This window comes from Schistocerca gregaria, chromosome 7 (genome assembly GCF_023897955.1).
Source record: "Schistocerca gregaria isolate iqSchGreg1 chromosome 7, iqSchGreg1.2, whole genome shotgun sequence".
In the NCBI taxonomy this organism is placed as follows: Eukaryota; Metazoa; Arthropoda; class Insecta; order Orthoptera; family Acrididae; genus Schistocerca; species Schistocerca gregaria.
This window is the reverse complement of record NC_064926.1, coordinates 141916655-141934653: the sequence shown is the minus strand read 5'-3', so window position 1 is coordinate 141934653 and position 17999 is coordinate 141916655. Positions and strand designations below refer to the sequence as shown.

The 17999-nt window shown below is 43.1% G+C and overlaps 1 pseudogene; it reads right to left on the bottom strand.

Moving 5' to 3' along the window:
• Positions 1 to 8020: 8020 nt before the first annotated feature.
• LOC126282605 (5S ribosomal RNA) lies at positions 8021 to 8138 on the bottom strand (annotated as a pseudogene).
• Between the last annotated feature and the right edge of the window lie 9861 nt (positions 8139 to 17999).

The following is a 17999-nucleotide window of genomic DNA, read 5'->3' as shown; positions in this document are numbered from 1 at the left end:
AAAATAAAGCAAAATAACTACCTCCAATTGTGTTGATATTAATAGACAACAGTTCATCAGAAGGAAATCATCCTCCCAATGTTATGATGTAATTTATTTTATTCTCCAAATCGTTAATACGTAACATAAATCAATAACACAGAGTTTTCATTACTACAAAAATTAAGACCGAAGCAGCTACGCAATCCTCTAGAGAGAACTGTGCTGACACATTTTTCGCCTCAATAACTCACGCTGTAGCGGTGTTAAAACCCGTGACTAATTTAAGTGCAGAAGCCAACGTAACGGCCATGCGACGACTAAGGTGTCAAACTCGTGACGCTTTTGGCGCTGCTGCGGCAACTGCCAGGAAACCAAGTTTGCTTCAGTTGGCGCCCTCTGGGGGGTGGGCGGTGCGGTGTTAATTACTCAGCGCCCGCGCCTGTCGCTCACTGCCTTCTCCCACCCCTCTACCATCCCCCCTCCCCCCCTTCACCACCCATCCCCCTACCACAACCCTAGCGCCCTTGACGTCACGCACCTGGTGCCGCGCGACCGCTGCACGTGACGTCACCGCACGCACACACGCAGGTTGTGCACGCCACTCACTTACGCACAGTTAAAGGGCATATACATTATCGAGCAGTATGCTAGTTCAAATAGAGATTCAGTAGCAGCAGCATTCGTAAAAGTCTTTGGCCGTGGCTAGCACGGTGACCTTATTTACAAACTAGGTCATTGAACACTTTACAGAACACTGAATCTGGATCGTTGATTCGTATGTTGCGAGGCGTCAGTTTTTCGTAAGAAGGGCACGATCCACGCCCAGGTACGTAAATGAGTCACGCCAGGGCAGATCTCGTCCGTCAATCGTGAGTTCCCGGTCGGGATGCTTAATTTCCATTGTAATATAAATGACCTGGCATTTGGTGGGGCCAGTTTTCACCTCCAAACGTTAGTTGGAGTCTAGATGCTCCTGTAGTTTATGGTGGACGAATAAAATGTTGCTGCTGCTCTTGTATGTGGCAGTATAGACAGCGTATAGAGATACTTCACCACCGACTTTCTTGGGTACGTAGTTGGTGTAGGTGATGTATAGGACAGGGCCTAAGGCTAAACCTTGCGGAGCTCCAACCACCTTCCTATGCCTACAACGTCTCGAGAACAAAGCTTTCCATATCATTTCAGGTGCTGGCACGGCCGGCCGGTGCGGGCCGTGCGGTTCTAGGCGATTCAGTCTGGAGCCGAGTGACCGCTACGGTCGCTGGTTCGGATCCTGCCTCGGGCATGGATCTGTGTGATGTCCTTAGGTTAGTTAGGTTTAAGTAGTTCTAAGTTCTAGGGGACTGATGATCACAGATGTTAAGTCCCAAAGTGCCCAGAGCCATTTTAACCAGGTGCTGGCATGTATATCCAAAACACACACATAGGAGAACTATTGAAACAGCCCACCATTTACACACTTATTAAAGATAAATACGTTAAATTTTACGAAGAATCACAGAAATCGCACCCTCTCTTCACATAAAATTTAGGCCTAGGACCATCTGAAGCTTATTTTGAAAGCCCAAAATTAAGAATTACGCGCCGGAATTAATGACATACACAAACACCAAACACAAGCTTTACATTAAACACACACGCACACGTCCAAATACCCATTTTCTTGAATTACGAAGTTAGAAAGGCACAGCACAGTGGTGCTTCAGAATTCAAACGCGACACATTGCCTCGTCAGTAGAGGTTCATGAGTTTCTCGACAGCAAAAGTGACGTGTGAGTCGCAATGCTTGCTAGTGCATAAGCACTCAACAGAGACGTCCCACCAAACCTGAAAATCCCTTTGTGCTTGACGGAAGGGCGGACAGCAGGTGGCTCGCTTCCAGCAATCTCGAATCGAGCAACACACACATACTCACACACTCGCAGATACACACACATTTGTCAGGTACATGCTCGTTAGCGGCTCACAAACCGCTCAGGTAGAAAGGTGCAAGCATCTCTATGCTTCTCCCTGGTTGTACTGCTGTTTAAGTCACTGAACAACTAACTCGTAGTCATTGTTGTTCACCTTCTGTTGTTTCATAATGCGACCTGCACCGTAGAAGCGACTGCAGGTCGTGTTTCAGAGTAGTTATTATTTATTGGCTCATTCATAGTATTGATACCATGATAAGTGTTTAAACAACAACTTATCACTAAACTGCCGGCCGGTTGTGGCCGCGCGGTTCTAGGTGCTACAGTCTGGAACCGCGCGACCGCTACGGTCGCAGGTCCGAATCCTGTCTCGGGCTTGGATGTGTGTGACGTCCTTAGGTTAGTTAGGTTTAAGTAGTTCTAAGTTCTAGGGGACTGATGACCTTAGAAGTTAAGTCCCATAGTGCTGAGAGCCATCACTAAACTACCTATTTTATCCAAGAATCTGACGAACTGTTATCCATGTGTTGAGTAAAACATCTTTGTGCAGTTTCCAACATAGGGAAGGGTGCACTTTAGGCTCTGCACAACGGTCTTGCCGCAGTGGTAACACCGGTTCCCGTCGGATCACCAAAGTTAAGCGCTATCGGGCTTGGTTAGCACTTGAACTGGTGACCGTTCGGGTCTGCCGAGCGTTGTTGGCAACCGGGGTGCACTCAGCCCTTGTGAGGACAATTAAGAAGCTACTTGACTGATGATGTTTGGTTTTTTGGGGCGCTCAACTGTGCGGTCACCAGCGCCCGTACAAAGTCCCATTTTACGCATTTCAGTCTAGCCACTGCACTAATGATGATGAATAAATGATGAAATTATGACGACAGCACAAACACCAAGTCCCTTGGCAGAGAACATCCCCAACCCTGCCGGGAATCGAAGCCGGGACCCCGTGATCCAGAGGCAGCAATGCTAGCCACTAGGACACGAGCTGCAGACTACTTGACTGAGAAGTAGCAGCTTCGGTCACGGAAACTGATGACGGTCAGGAGAGTGGTGTAATGACTAGATGCCCCTACACATCCGAATCCAGTGACGTCTATCAGCTGAGGATGACACGGCGGTACAAATGGGCCTCCCAGGGCGTGTTCGCACGGAGAGGAGAGAAAGGCACTGCAACAGTCTTTTTTGAATAATACCGGTATCCAATGTTACGGCAGGGACGATGCATACTGACTTACCCTTCCGCATGGCTTTTACCTCTCTGCCAGGTCCTTGTATCTACCATTTTCTCATTACAGATGGTTGGACAATTACGGCTGTCGACAACAACCAGTTCTGTAAGGAAGATGGCTTCTTAGCTTTAATAATCATTGTTGCGTCAGATCCATTACAACAGATTATTTCATTAATTATTGTCCTGCATTTCCAAAAAATTTTGAATTTTCATTTTCTACAACGGTGAGAGATTCTTGTCTGAAGTACGGAGAAAAATCATTCATTTATTGATAATGGCGCCCTCATATTTTGTTGGATTATTTTAGCGACATCATCACGCTTTTTTTTAATATTGCGTGCCTGTTAGGGTTTTACGTCTAGCTGTAATGTATGATACTCCTTGCACAATCTGACTCCCCATCTGGTAGTTGCTTGTCGCAATGAGTAGATGTTTTATAGCTGCCAGAAATCCCTCTCTTTCTGCATGCAAATCTGCGTGCGTCAACGAGCTGTCCGGTGCTTGGAAATAGATGTTATCCCGGCAGAGCTCATTCGGATGTTTCCCGTGCTGTTGTTTTCTAGCCTATTATGCTGGTGTCGTCTATTTCTGTCTTAGACCTTGGACTGCGCTGGATTTTTCTGCCAGGTTCAGCGGTGTGTAACTGACTGTATCTATTATTCATTTGTGGATTGGTGAGATACTGTTGTAAAAATGTTGCTTCTACATCTACATCTACGTCATTACTCTGCAATTCACAATAAAGTGCCTGCCAGAGGGTTCAATGAGCCACCTTCATGCTGTGTCTCTACCGTTCCACTCTCGAACGGCACGTGGGGAAAACCGGCACTTGAATTTTTCCGTGCGATCCCTGATTTCTCTTATCTTATCGTGATGATCATTTCTCCCTATGTAGGTGGGTTCCAACAGAATGTTTTCGCAATCGGAGGAGAAAAATGGTGATTGAAATTTCATGAGAAGATCCCGTCGCAAAGAAAAACGCCTTTGTTTTAATGAGTGCCACTCCAATTCACGTATCATGTCTGTGAAACTATCTCCCCTATTTCTCGATAATACAAAAAGAAATGCCCTTCTTTGTACTTTTTCGATTTCATCCGTCAGTACCACCTGATGCGGATCCCACACCGCACAACAGCAATCCAGAATAGGGCGGACAAGCGTAGTGTAAGCAGTCTCTTTGGTAGACCTGCTGCATATTCTAAGTGTTCTGCTAATGAATCGCAGTCCTTGGATCGCTCTACACACAATATTATCTATGTGATCGTTCCAATTTAGGTTATCTGCAACTGCAAACCGTAAGTATTCAGTTGAACTTACAGCCTTCAGATTTGTGTGACCCATCGCGTAATCGAAATTTAGCTGATTTCTCCCAGTACTCATGTGAATAACTTCGCACTAACATTTCGAAGTTGCTTTTCATTCATTTCCTGTTAGACACATCCCTCATTACTCATGTGGGACATTTAGCCTTTCAACAGTTTATTTAGGATTATAGACGCCAAAATCCTGAATATTTCACTAAGTATTTCTCCCAGACCTGTTTTTGTGCAGTTAATGAGAGCAAAAGCGTAAGTTAGCCCTGAAAACAGTTTATGTATTGTAAGAGCTGAAAGTGTTTTTGTTCATTGCCACGTATCCAGTCGCGGTGCGTTGTTTTATCATTTACGCAAACGTATTGTTTCTTGAAGTAGCCACAAATATTGGTAAACATTATTGGATGGGATTGTCCTACTTGAAGATGTGGCCTGTATGACACACGGAAGTCGCGGCTTTATTTTGCGTATTGCGCGAGTGTGGACATCATATCGGAACAGTCTGTTAATAGACAGGTGTGTAGCGAACATGCCAGTACGTTGCGATTTAACCGAATTTGAAAGTGGAATGATGACCGTTGCGCAAGAGATTGGTAAATAGCACGTCTGAGTTTACTCAAGAATTCACTAACGCAGAGCCATTGTTTCACATCTCTATGAAACATTTGTTAATGGCTTCTATTTCGCACATTATATTATCACACCGTAGCTTATCTTTAGTTGCCATACTTAAATGACGTTCTGAAATTAAGAAACCTGCAGCAGTTAATTCGAAGTGCTTGACGCAGAAATTTTCTCGTTTGACACTTAAAGTTCAGTGGATACTGAGACATACGTTATAGGACGCGAAATGTAGCCACCATACCAAAACTGTTTTTAAAGGTAGAGGGAGAGCCATATCTCACTACAGCGTACAGTAAATACAATTTACCCAGTCGCGTTACGTCGCTACGAGCCACATCGAATTTGTCCGCGCGGCATGCCGAATTCATTTGCGTGTTTCCCGTTTCTGCTTTTCATGCAATTTATCACTGACTCGCATCCGCTATCCGTGTTGGCATTACAGTTACAGTGTTGATCTCCCGTAACAATATTAAATAAAACGAAATTATCTGTATGACACATTAATGTAATTGCAAAGCACTGTAGTGGTAATCGAAAGGTCGTGAGTTCAAATACACTTTCAAACTTCTGTGAGCTTATTTGTTCAAAATGGCTCTGAGCACTATGGGACTTAACATCTGAGTTCATCAGTCCCCTATGACTTAGAACTAATCTAAGGACACCACACACATCCATGCCCGAGGCAGGATTCGAAACTGCAACCGCAGCGGTCAGCGGTTCTAGACTGTAGCACCTAGAACCGCTCGGCCACAGCTGCCGGCACTTATTTGTTAGTTTTCTCTAAGAAAACTATGTTCTTACAGTAATGCGGCCATAAAATTAATGTCTGAAATTTTAATTAGTACGAGGGGCGCTAAATAAATAATGCAATGTATTTTTTGGCCAGTTTCAGTTGAAAAAATGTGGAGTTTGTCTTGGACATCCTCGCTTCAGCCCACATAGGTTCCTGCAGTTCCGACAGGTGACGGCGCAAAACGTTGTATTCAAAAGGGCGTCTGTAGAGAAGGTGCATTGCAAACAGAGAGCTACCGCTGAGTTTCTTTTGGTGGAAAACCAGAGTGTTATGTCTGGGAAGCTTGCTCCTTCGGTTCACTAGACAAATGATCAAACAACTCTTATTAATGAGTTTTATTACAAATAATAAAATGCAATACTTAACTCTGGCAATTACAGAGATGTGTCGCGAGCACGGGGCGACGTACGAAATAATCAGTCTTTGTAGTCACTGCTGATCTCTAACTGATGAAAGTCTGTCCTAAACTGCGGTCGAAATGGCTAACGTTAAAACCGCTATTCAGCCGGGCCGTCACTAGCCGGGCGCTGCGCTTTTGACCTGTTCACCCAGGTGTCGTTGCTGTCACGTTGTCGTCCTGGAACTGGGTCGGTCAGCTTGCGATTGGCTGACCTCTGCTCACAGCCTTCTCTTCTCTTCCGTTCCCGGCTAGGGTGCCGGCTCTTGACTTTACGCTTGTAACACCAGTGCATCACAGATATTCATAGACGCTTGTAGAATGTCTATGGAGGCCTGGGAGTGAACAAAAGCATGGCGAGTCATTGGCCGAAGGGACTGTCTCGATTACAGGAATGTCATGGATATGTGTCCGATCTCCCCGTGACGCCCAGCCGCATAAAACTGTGACTCCTGCAGTGTAGAAACATGTGGACACTCTCATTCGAGGCGATCGATGGATCGTGATCAAACACCTCACTGTGCAAGTGATCCGTCATGGCACTGAAGTGTATTGTGCTACCCTCAGTAAATCGAAGTAACGACATCAGCGTGATCGTCGCCACGAAAATGGAAATGAATTTCTCCTCCATGACAACGCAAAGCCTCACATAAGTATGAGCGCTCGAGAGAAGGTCATAACTTCATTGGACTGTTCTTCCTCATCCACCCTACAGCCTGGACCTGTCACCCTCCGACTTTCATCTGTTTGATTTAATGAAGGATGGACTTTGCGGGAAGTTGTGCGTGGGTGATGAGGAGGTTATTGTTGCAGCAAGAAGTTGGCTTCGACGTCGACCAGTAGAGTGGTACCGTGTGTTCATACACACCCTCCCAGAAAGGTGGCGTAAGGCGGTCGCACTGCACGGAGATTATGTTGAAAAATATGCTGTTTCGGAATTATGAATAAAACCAACCTGCTTTCAGAGAAAAAAGATGTTGCATTACTTATTGAAGGCCTCTCGTATTAATCTTTTCATCAGTTTAACAACTAAGTGTTTTGCTACTGCTTCGTGAATGAACGTAAGAATCCGAAAATTTACGTAAATCATTACTCCTTAATTTTTGTTACTACTCGATGTATTAAATTCCAATGGTGATTTGTCCGGCTAGAAGCATTCAGAATTTGAATCTGTGAGTAGTTCTCTAGCTCTTGTTCATGTCAAAGAAAAATACATATAATTTCAGAGTGACATTAACAACGTAGAAGATTCCGCTTTGCATGAAGTCATCGAGTAGCAGAGCTGCCTTAACAAAGTGTACATTTTCGGGGCAAATTCGCTGTTAGAATAATTCTGGAAAAGGAGACACGGAATTTTGTTTAAGAATCAAATGGTACCATATAATTATGACCGAAGTGCTAAGGATGTGGTTACACGAATGGTCGGGAGTATTTGCTAGGCAGGTAAGGTACCTGCAGGAATGCAAGAGAAAAACTCCCGTGTCTTGCCCCTCCACCCCCCTCCCCCCCACCACTCGCCAACCCTTCAGCCCCACAACAGCCAGGACCGATACCCGATGCCTTAAGTACTCCGTCTTCAGGCCACAAGTGGTCCATCGGGACCATCCGACCACCGTGTCATACTCAGTTGAGGATGCGGATAGGAGGGTCGTGTGGTCAGCACACCGCTCTCCCGGTCGCTATGATGGTTTCCTTTGACCGGATCCGCTGCTAATTGGTCGAGTAGCTCCTCAATTCTCATCACGAAGCAGAGTGCACCCCGAAAAATAGCAACAGCGCATGGCGGCCTGGATGGTCACCCATCAAAGTGCCGGCCACACCCGACAGCGCTTAACTTCGGTGATCTTACGGGAACCGGTGTATCCACTGCGGCAAGGCCGTTGCCTAAGTGTATCATGATGATGATGATGAGGTCCCATATTCCGGGCAGCGTAGGGGACGATACGGGAGACCCGCCCCGCTGTACTAGGCAAGATACTAGATGAGGTGGTTTGCCATAGCCTTCCTCCGACCGTAATGAGGTTGAATGATGAGAACGCTACCGCAAGACCACGAGCTGAGCACCGATGCTTCATAGCCCTTATTTATGTGAGTCCAGCCGGCCGGAGTGTCCGAGCGGCTCTAGGCGATACAGTCTGGAACTGCGCGACCGCTACGGTCACAGGTTCGAATCCAGCCTCGGGCATGGATGTGTGTGATGTCCTTAGGTTAGTGAGATTCAAGTAGTTCTAAGTTCTATGGGACTGATGACCTCAGAACTCCCATAGTCCTCAGAGCCATTTATGTGATTCCAAAGATGGGGCACGGAATTGCTCTTGGAAACTGCATTTTCTGTTCTGTGTTAGCCTTAAAAACCCTGCATCTTGTGGAAAGGAGAAAAACGAAAATGAGAGCACTCGTGACTACGAACTCCGCTTCGTTCTACACTCCATAGCTACATTGGTCTATAGCAACTGTACAACGTAGTGCTGCGAACTGAGTTGTGTGATACTTCTCTGAATATTTCTTTCTTTCACAAAATGCCAGTGCCATAATGAAGGACATCAGAGGATGTATACTGTGTAAGATAAGCGTTTACTTCAGCAAGGCACTGCACTGAGAGGGGAGGCTCATGAATATTCCAATAAAGTTAGGGAATACAGCATGTTTATAACTAAACTTTCGCAATTTGAGCCAGTGGAGACGAAAAACTATTTACCATTGCGTACCCAAATTTATAGGGATGATGAACAAACTGTGCGAAGCAGGATGAACGTTGATAGTAATGGTCGTGTCGTGATAGTGGTGTTGAAACGGTAACGCATTGTTGAAACACAAGTATCGGTGAACATTACAGTTGCAGACAGTCAACATTGGTCTGTACAAGATGACCAGGGCATTACTTGTAAATCCGTTTCACCAAAACGACAACAATAGTGCTACTCTTCAAAAAAATGGCTCTGAGCACTATGGGACTCAACGTCTAAGGTCATCAGTCCCCTAGAACTTAGAATTACTTAAACCTAACTAACCTAAGGACATCACACACATCCATGCCCGAGGTAGGATTCGAACGTGCGACCGTAGCGGTCGCGCGGTTCCAGATTGTAGCGCCTAGAACCACTCGGCCACCCCGGCCGGCTGCTGCTCTTCGCGAGTATCGTTGTATTAAAGAAGTATAGAGAGTTCTCCTTTCTCCACCGGGGCTGAAGAACATGATTCAGAAGGTCGATTTAACTGGCCATTTAGAAGTTGCTCCTGTCGATTGTGCAACAAATTGCTGAAGAAGTTCCTGCTGCCGTAGCTCGGAATGCGAACGCAATGTACGATCTTCAATCAGTGCGCTAGCTATGTAACAACAGGTCTACATTCCACGGTCCGTGGTTCGAAAAGAGTTGCGAACAATTCTAGTGAGTTTCCAGACGGTCGTGGATGCAGATGGTCGCCACACTGAGCAACGTCTACAGAGCAGGTAAGATATGTTACCTTCTCACGTGGAAATTAAAATGGTTTTCTTTCAATGGTTTATTTCTATTCTGCATATTCTTATCATAATTTCCACGACGTTTCACTGTCCTCCGATAGCTAGTTTCTCGTGGGAACCGTCTCAAGTAGTGAGAGCTTAACTATAACAATGCCCTATTTTGTATGAGAGAAAGACAATGATCGGCCCATCAGTATAGTGATGGATTTTCAGGTGAATTATAAATTAACAAGAACACTGTAGTGAGAATAGGAAAGGAGCAATAAGAAGTAGAAGAAAATTAAGTTCCATCCTTATCTAAGAACTCCAGGAAAGGAGAGAAAATTCGACATACATATGACGAATATCGTCGATGACGAAAAGTTTAACGATATTGTTTGACTCGACGAAACGTGGTTAAATGCAACCCGTTTAATGAGTACAGGGCGGACAGACCTTTCAGTAACTGGCGCCATACCACAACCCATCCAAAGGTAAATGCAGCAGACTGATTTTCTCCTCGTAGGCTTTGTTGAAAACTGTACGCTCTTCTTTAGACTTAAGAGAACCACTGATTACCATGAAGAAATGAATAGAGAACCATTTGAGTGATGGTTTAAGGACTCACTTTTATCTTAAGCAAACCTTCAGCAATAGTTATGAACAACATCTCATATCACTCGACTATTCTTGATATGGCAGCTACAATAACTTCATTAAAACAAGACGTTACTAACTGGCTGCAACATAAAAACATTCCCACACCAGAGAACTGCGGGAAGGGTGAATCACTGGATCTCGTGGATCAGAGTGTCCGTCACATAGCTTAGTGGTGAGCGCGTCTGACTGCCATGCATTGAGTCCATGTTCAATTCCCGACAGTGTCCGAGATTTCTTCCGCACGGGAACTGGATGTTGTATTGTCCTTATCACTTTCTCATCATCATCGACACGCAAGTCGCCCAGTTTGACGTCAACAAAAAAGACTTGCAGCTTGGCGCCCGAACATTCTCAACGGGGAATTTCCGGCCTTCAATGCCATGAGGTCATTTCATTTCATGGTTTAGATTAAATAGCATTTACCTCTATATGTAACAGATGAAATGGCAAAATGTGGCCATAGGGTCCTCAGGGTGTCACTTTAATTCTACTGAACGCATATGAGCATAATTAAGTGTTAGGCCGGGAGAAACAACAACAAATGTACGCTGACACATGTGGAGAGATTGAGAAAGAATCTGTAAACCTAACTTAATCAAAATATTGTCGTAATGTTATAGCACACACATAGCAGTAATGATGAAAACATGGGGTAATTAATGTGTAGTGGAAAATAACACTGTATAACTTATTATTTCATTAAATCCGAACAGCAGTGCTAGTGACAACACAGATTGTAGTGTAAGTGATTGAGATATAAGTGGCGTGCATCCGTTAGTGGTACAGTGTTGCCAAGAATTCAGTTGTTTCACCCTTTGCAATTTTCTATGCTTATTTAGACAGCTTGTTACCTTGCTGCATACCTGTGACTTAATGCTCGTCTTACTGCTGTTACACTCGTATACATTGTTCAAATGGCTCTGAGCAGTATGGGACTTAACATCTGAGGTCATCAGTCCCCTAGAACGTAGAACTACTTAAACCGAACTAACCTAAGGGCATCACACACATCCATGCCCGAGGCAGGATTCGAACCTGCGACCGTAGCGGTCGCTCGGTTCCAGACTGAAGCGACTAGATCCGCTCGATCACAACGACCGGCTCGTATGCATCGTGACTACGGTATCTTACGCATAGCAATACCTACAGCAGCCATCCCAACTACCTATAAAGACACTGGCAACATTAGCTAAGTAGAAGACTAGTTTAGATTTTGGTACGCGCGCCGGCCGCGGTGGCCATGCGTCTAGGCACTGTAGTCCGGAACCGCGCGACTGCTACGGTCGCAGGTTCGAATCCTGCCTCGGGCATGGATGTGTGTGATGTCCTTAGGTTAGTTAGGTTTAAGTAGTTCTACGTTCTAGGGGACTGATGACCTCAGGTGTTAAGTCCCATAGTGCTCAGAGCCATTTTGCACAACCATTTTGGTACGCGCGCAACTGTCGATTGCATGACCGCGTGGTAAAATAATTTTAATAGGAGTTTAGTAGAATGTATTATGTAACAGAAAAAATGTAATACGTAGGGAAGCTAACAACTTGAACGTACTAAAGCACATACTATTGTTCAACTACGTTTCTATTTGGTAATTATAAGTAAAAATTGCCTGTAACATGACGCCCATATTCCTCCTCCATGAAAGAATCTCCTTCAAAGGCTAAATTATACAGTCTCCACTTGTTAGTTTCCATTGTGCTAGGCCTTTATCAGCACTAATATAACCAACAGTACCAACTAAATGACATTTACTGCTCTATAAAGGCCTCTTCTAATTTCCCATGCATCATTGTATTAAGTAATATGTATCCGTGTTTGAGCTATAAGTATTCCATTAGGTTGTCGTCCGGTTGTTTTTTTTCTTTTCTTTTCCTCTCACTCCCTCTCTTGTAAGCCAGAAAAGTGCATGTTATCTCGTAAATTATTCCCATGTTTCACAATCTTATTCACCATAATAGCATATATTCTGGTCATTTACTCGTTTGTAATACACTAAATATTTCTACTCAAGTATTCCCCTGTTGTGTAAAAAAAATTATTGGGAGTAAGAACTTCAACTATATTAGAAAACGCAAGTTCTGTCTATGAGAGATTCTGCTCCAATGGGCACATCATAAAATAATGTTATAGTCGAGAATTTTTTATTCCTTTTTACATCAAAGTTAGTCAATGGAGGGATGTGCAAATCATTTTTTCTTCTTGTGGTGTATTAGTGATTATATTTTTACTGTCAAATTATAATGAATTGTTGTTTGAAATGAATTTCGTGACTGAAGGAATGTACTATGTGTCTGTGGTTAATATTCCCAAATGTTTAAAGAGATGTATACGAGACGTACGTTAGTGAACTCGACATAAGGTTCCAGATACTTTCTTTTCTGCAATGAATACCTCTTGCGTATGTGAAGAGAAATTCCCAAATATTACACTATAGTACATCAGCGAATAAAAATAGGGAAAATACGTTAACTTTCCTATTTCTATGTCTCCAAGACTGGCAGTTATTCGTGTGACAACAGCACATGAACGTAGATATATTAGGTTCTCTATATGATTTTCTAATTTAGGCTTCATCAACATGCACATCTAGTAACTTACAATTTTCAAACTTTTTTATTATTTTTCTTCGCATTATAAACTACATTCATAGTTAAAGTACTTTTTTTGGGTTCTAAACTGGATGACCTGTTTTTCTTTATACATCTCTCTCAAAGTTAAAACTAGTCTGTTTCATCAAAAGTAGTTAAATAACTTAAGAAAAAAATTAATTTACTATTTTCCACTGTTGGTACTTCTTTGGTCGTCTTATCCATAACCCTTTTACCATCTACAAAAGCACTAACTTGTAGTTTCCGTAGAGCAGGAACGGGGCCCTTGATCGAAGTCTGTGGAACTCCCAACCTGATTTCTCCCCACGGAAATGATTGGCGTCCCCCACAGTGGCGTAGCTTTCTGGATCCTGGTTCTTAAAAAGCATCTAAACCAGTCATGTAATGAATGGTGTTTTCCAAAAAAAAATTTTTTTTGTTAGGTTAGTATGATTGTTCCGTCTACTATCCATTTGCCAGGTACACTGCAATGATTACCATATCTATTATTATTAATATTATTGCGGTTGTCCTATTATAAAGCGCACCTACTGTGCATATTGCAGTGCTAATTCAGTAAAGATGTATGGTTACATGTAAGAGAGAGCCTGAACGTCCTCATCTTGACAGGTAAATTTAATGTACAAGTAAGTGTGAGTATCACTTCCATCTCCATTCCATATTAATAGCCTTATGCTTCATTCTGGCCCCGATCCATTTACCTAGATAGCTCGATGCCGTTTTATTTTACTGTAATCTCAGGTTCTTACAACAATGCCATTGCTTATCAGTGTAGCTAAAAACTTTTTGATTTATTTTGCTTGAGAGAATGTCTTGAAGATCCATCGTGTTTCAGACTCATACAATGAATACAGTATCCACACTAATAACGTCATTTCCTGCAGTAATCTGTAAACAAGACAAAGAACTTCATGCAAAGAGAGCATGCTTTTACCTTTCACTAAATGTATCAGCTTTGGCAAAAAGTATCAATGAAGCTATACAAAAGTTAAACATACGCCAGTAATTTGAATGAGGACAGGCGCAGAAAGTTCGAATGGTGAGAGAAAGAAATGGGCAACATTCATGGAAAACGGAGAGCTACTTGTGAACTTAGAGCAAAGAATGCCTCGAAATATGAGTGAACTGAAGTTGCACAAGTCAAGAAATTTTAAAGTTACGACAGAAGAAAACTTGAACAGGCAAAATTAAACACGACGGAAATAAAGTTCTGAAGAGAAGAAATGCTTACCCCACTCCCCTTATTCAGCGTGTCTATTACGTAACTCAGGAAACCTTTAACGGTTTTACTTTGAAATGTCCTAAAGTTCTAAAGCGGGTCTCGGTGAAAAACGGTGACGTTTCAGGAACTGGGTGACAGATGACTAGCTCGTGGCGAGACTGCAGTATGTAGCAATTATCGGCTCCAACACGTCATTGAAACTTCTCACTAATGGCACGATTCGGTACTGCTTGTGTACCTCGCTATGTTAGTACCGGCTACTTACGATCTGTAAAATTAATTTTTGCTTTGACTGCTTTACTATATCATTAAAAATTTTCTGAACACATCGGTCCTCAGGCTTCCTTTCTCATCTCAATTCCTATAGATGCAGATATCATAATTAGAAAATGTATGATCATATTATAAAGGTTTTACGAATGAATTACTCCCCTAGATATTACACATTAGTTTTCTGCTCATAGGTAACGGATTTCCTGTTGTGCACATATTATATTAAGTTGTGTAAACCCCGTCTTTCGGAGTGCTTAGAAGAAAAACTGACGGTAGACTGTGGAAAAGATGTAGTAGAAGTAGTTAATATGGTAACATTAGTATGAACAGGAAATATTTTAGGAAAGAATGACAGATATTTATTAAAAGGTCGGTTTAATTGAGGTCTCCATTATCTTTGACGTAGGTTTTATTCACAATAACAATTAATGTAATTAATAAAAGCAACAATACAGAAACGGGAACCAATTGCGTCATTCAAGACATCACCAGGAAAACATCACGGAAAACAATCAAGTCGTTTCAATTAGTATAACTGACAGCATTAATTATAAACAAGCGTTGAACGGAAAAGAACGTAAAGCAAGAAATTTCGGGAGCTTAGAAGCCATGAGCAATCTTTTCCGGCTGAAGCTGCTGTCGAGTTTTACTTCGTCAGTGCCCCTGCTTATTTAAAATCTTCTCAGTTGCTCTTTCACAGACAATAAAAATATAACGTTTCAAGCTGGAATGTTGGCGAAATCTTTGTATCAGCAGCCATTTTCGCAAAGGAATTGATTTTCCTGGTTTCATCCAAAATCCTTTCCCAAAGAAAATAAAACAAATGATAGGTTCTAGTGTATTACGGCCACATATTGTGTACATTTAAGTGATATAACCAGAATGAAATAGGATTTTTGTCGGATTTCACCAGAAGAATGTATGACAAATTCTAATTTGTCTAATACACAAGCAGATATATCTGTGTGTGAGTGCACAGTTACAAATAAAAGATAGTTCGTCACATAAATACACATAAAGTCGTACTTTCTTTAAGTCCCGTTTTCCACAGACGATAGAATTGGCAAACAGATTTAGCTACGGAAATGTACTCGGAGCTGAACGCTCGGCCAAAGAAACAAAATAAGTTACTTTTAAAACTCGTCACAGTGTAGCCGATCTTGGATGGTTTTTATTTCTCGCTTTCTGTTAACATATTTACAACATTATCATGTCGAAAGATTGGTTTGGAAAAGATCTTGTTTTATTGGCAGTCATGTGAGCTGCTGTTAGTCAGTTAACAGTAACACTTTCTTTACTTGTCAGCTCACAGCTGAGAAACGAAAAGTGGCATGTGAATCTGCGGTTGTGTTGTTCAACTTCACTTTTGTTTCATGATACGATCCATATTCATTAACGTTGTCCATCACCTCTGTTTTGTTGAAGGCAATGCGGAGCTGAAACGAAGCTAGAAACATGGAGTACTGTGAAGTTATTAAATTCTTTTTTAGACTGTTTATTTCCAACGGAGATCATTGAACCTGTTTAGCTATTACACACAATATTATAATTAATTTTCATGTTAAGAAATAGTAAGCTGAGTTCAAGGATGGCTGCACTTCTCTTGAGATTACAAAAACGACCCAAAAGTGCGACCACAGACGCAAGCACAAAGGGCGTGGACAGTACGGCATTGGACGTTAGGAGATAAAAGGCGTACGAATGAAACCAGAGATTTTCCCATGGTGCGAGGAATGGAACGGGATGCACTTAGTTTTGTGATGCCAGTTTTCGGGGTATTTGTGTGAGAAGTACCTATTCCAACGTCTGGAAAACTGACAACACCGGGAAAGCGGTTTACTGACCCTATTACGCTGTATACTACAACGAAATAACGTCTAAGACTTAGGACGACACGTCGTCGGTCGGTCTCGATAGGTAAATCTGGACCAGAGCACGGAGATTTGCTATGCTTTATACGTATATATGAATATCCACCGCTGTACATTTTACGTCAAGAATTAACCATGAGAAAGCTTTCCACTACATACACTACTGGCCATTAAAATTGCTACACCACGAAGATGACGTGCTACAGACACGAAATTTAACCGACAGGAAGAACATGCTGTGATATGCAAATGATTAGCTTTTCAGATCATTCACACAAGGTTGGCGCCGATTGCGACACCTACAACGTGCTGACATGGGGAAAGTTTCAACCGACTTCTCATACACAAACAGCAGTTGGCCCGCATTGCCTAGTGAAACGTTTTGTGATACCTCGTGTAAGGAGGAGAAATGCGTACCATCACGTTTCCGACTTTGATAAAGGTCGGATTGTAGCCTATCGCTATTGCGGTTTATCGTATCGCGACATTGCTCCTCGCGTTCGTTTAGATCAATGGATGTTAGCAGAATATGGAATCGGTGGGTTCAGAACGGTAATACGGAACGCCGTGCTGGTTCCCAACGGCCTCGTATCACTAGCAGTCGAGATAGAAGCATCTTATCCACGTGGCTGTAACGCATCGTGCAGCCACGTCTCGATCCCTGAGTCAACAGATGGGGACGCTTCCAAGACAACAACAATCTGCACGAACAGTTCGACGACGTTTGCAGCAGCATGGACTGTCAGCTCAGAGGCCATGGCTGCGGTTACCCTTGACGCTGCATCACAGGCACGAGTGCCTGCGATGGTGTACTCAACGACGAACCTGGGTGCACGAATGGCAAAACGTCATTTTTTCCGATGAATCCAGGTTCTGTTTACAGCATCATGATGGCCGCATCTGTGTTTGCCGACATCGCAGTGAACGAACATTGGAAGCGTGTATTCGTCGTCGCCATACTGGCGTATCATCCGGCGTGATGGTATGCAGTGCCATTGGTTACACGTATCCATCACTTCTTATTCGCATTGACGGCACTTTGAACAGTGGACGTTACATTTCCCTGCTAAACTCTACATTTCAGCAGTATAATGCACTACCGCATGTTGCAGGTCCTGTACGAGCCTTTCTGGATACAGAAAATGTTCGACTGCTGCCCTGGCCAGCACATTCTCCAGACCTCTCACCAATTGAAAACGTCTGGTCAATGGTGGCCGAGCAACTGGTTCGTCACAACACGCCAGTCGCTACTCTTGATGAACTGTGGTATCGTGTAGAAGCTGCATAGGCAGGTGTATCTGTACACGCTAACCAAGGTCTGTTTGACTCAATGCCCAGGCGTATCAAGGCCGTTATTATGGCCTTGGTTGTTTGGGTACTGATTTCTCAGTATCTATGCCTCCAAACTGCGTGAAAATGTAATCACATGTCGGTTCTAGTATAATATATTTGTCCAATGAATACCCGTTTATCATTTGCATTTCTTTTTGGTGTAGCAATTTTCATTGGCAGTAGTGTACTTTGAACAGCCAGGCCGTTTTGACCACCTATCTAATAGCCGGTATGTACACCTTTGGCATTGATAACAGCGGCGACGAGTTGCTGTATGGAAGCAGTAAGGCCTTGGTAGCTCGCTAGAGGGAGCTGGCACTACATCTGCACCCACAAGTTA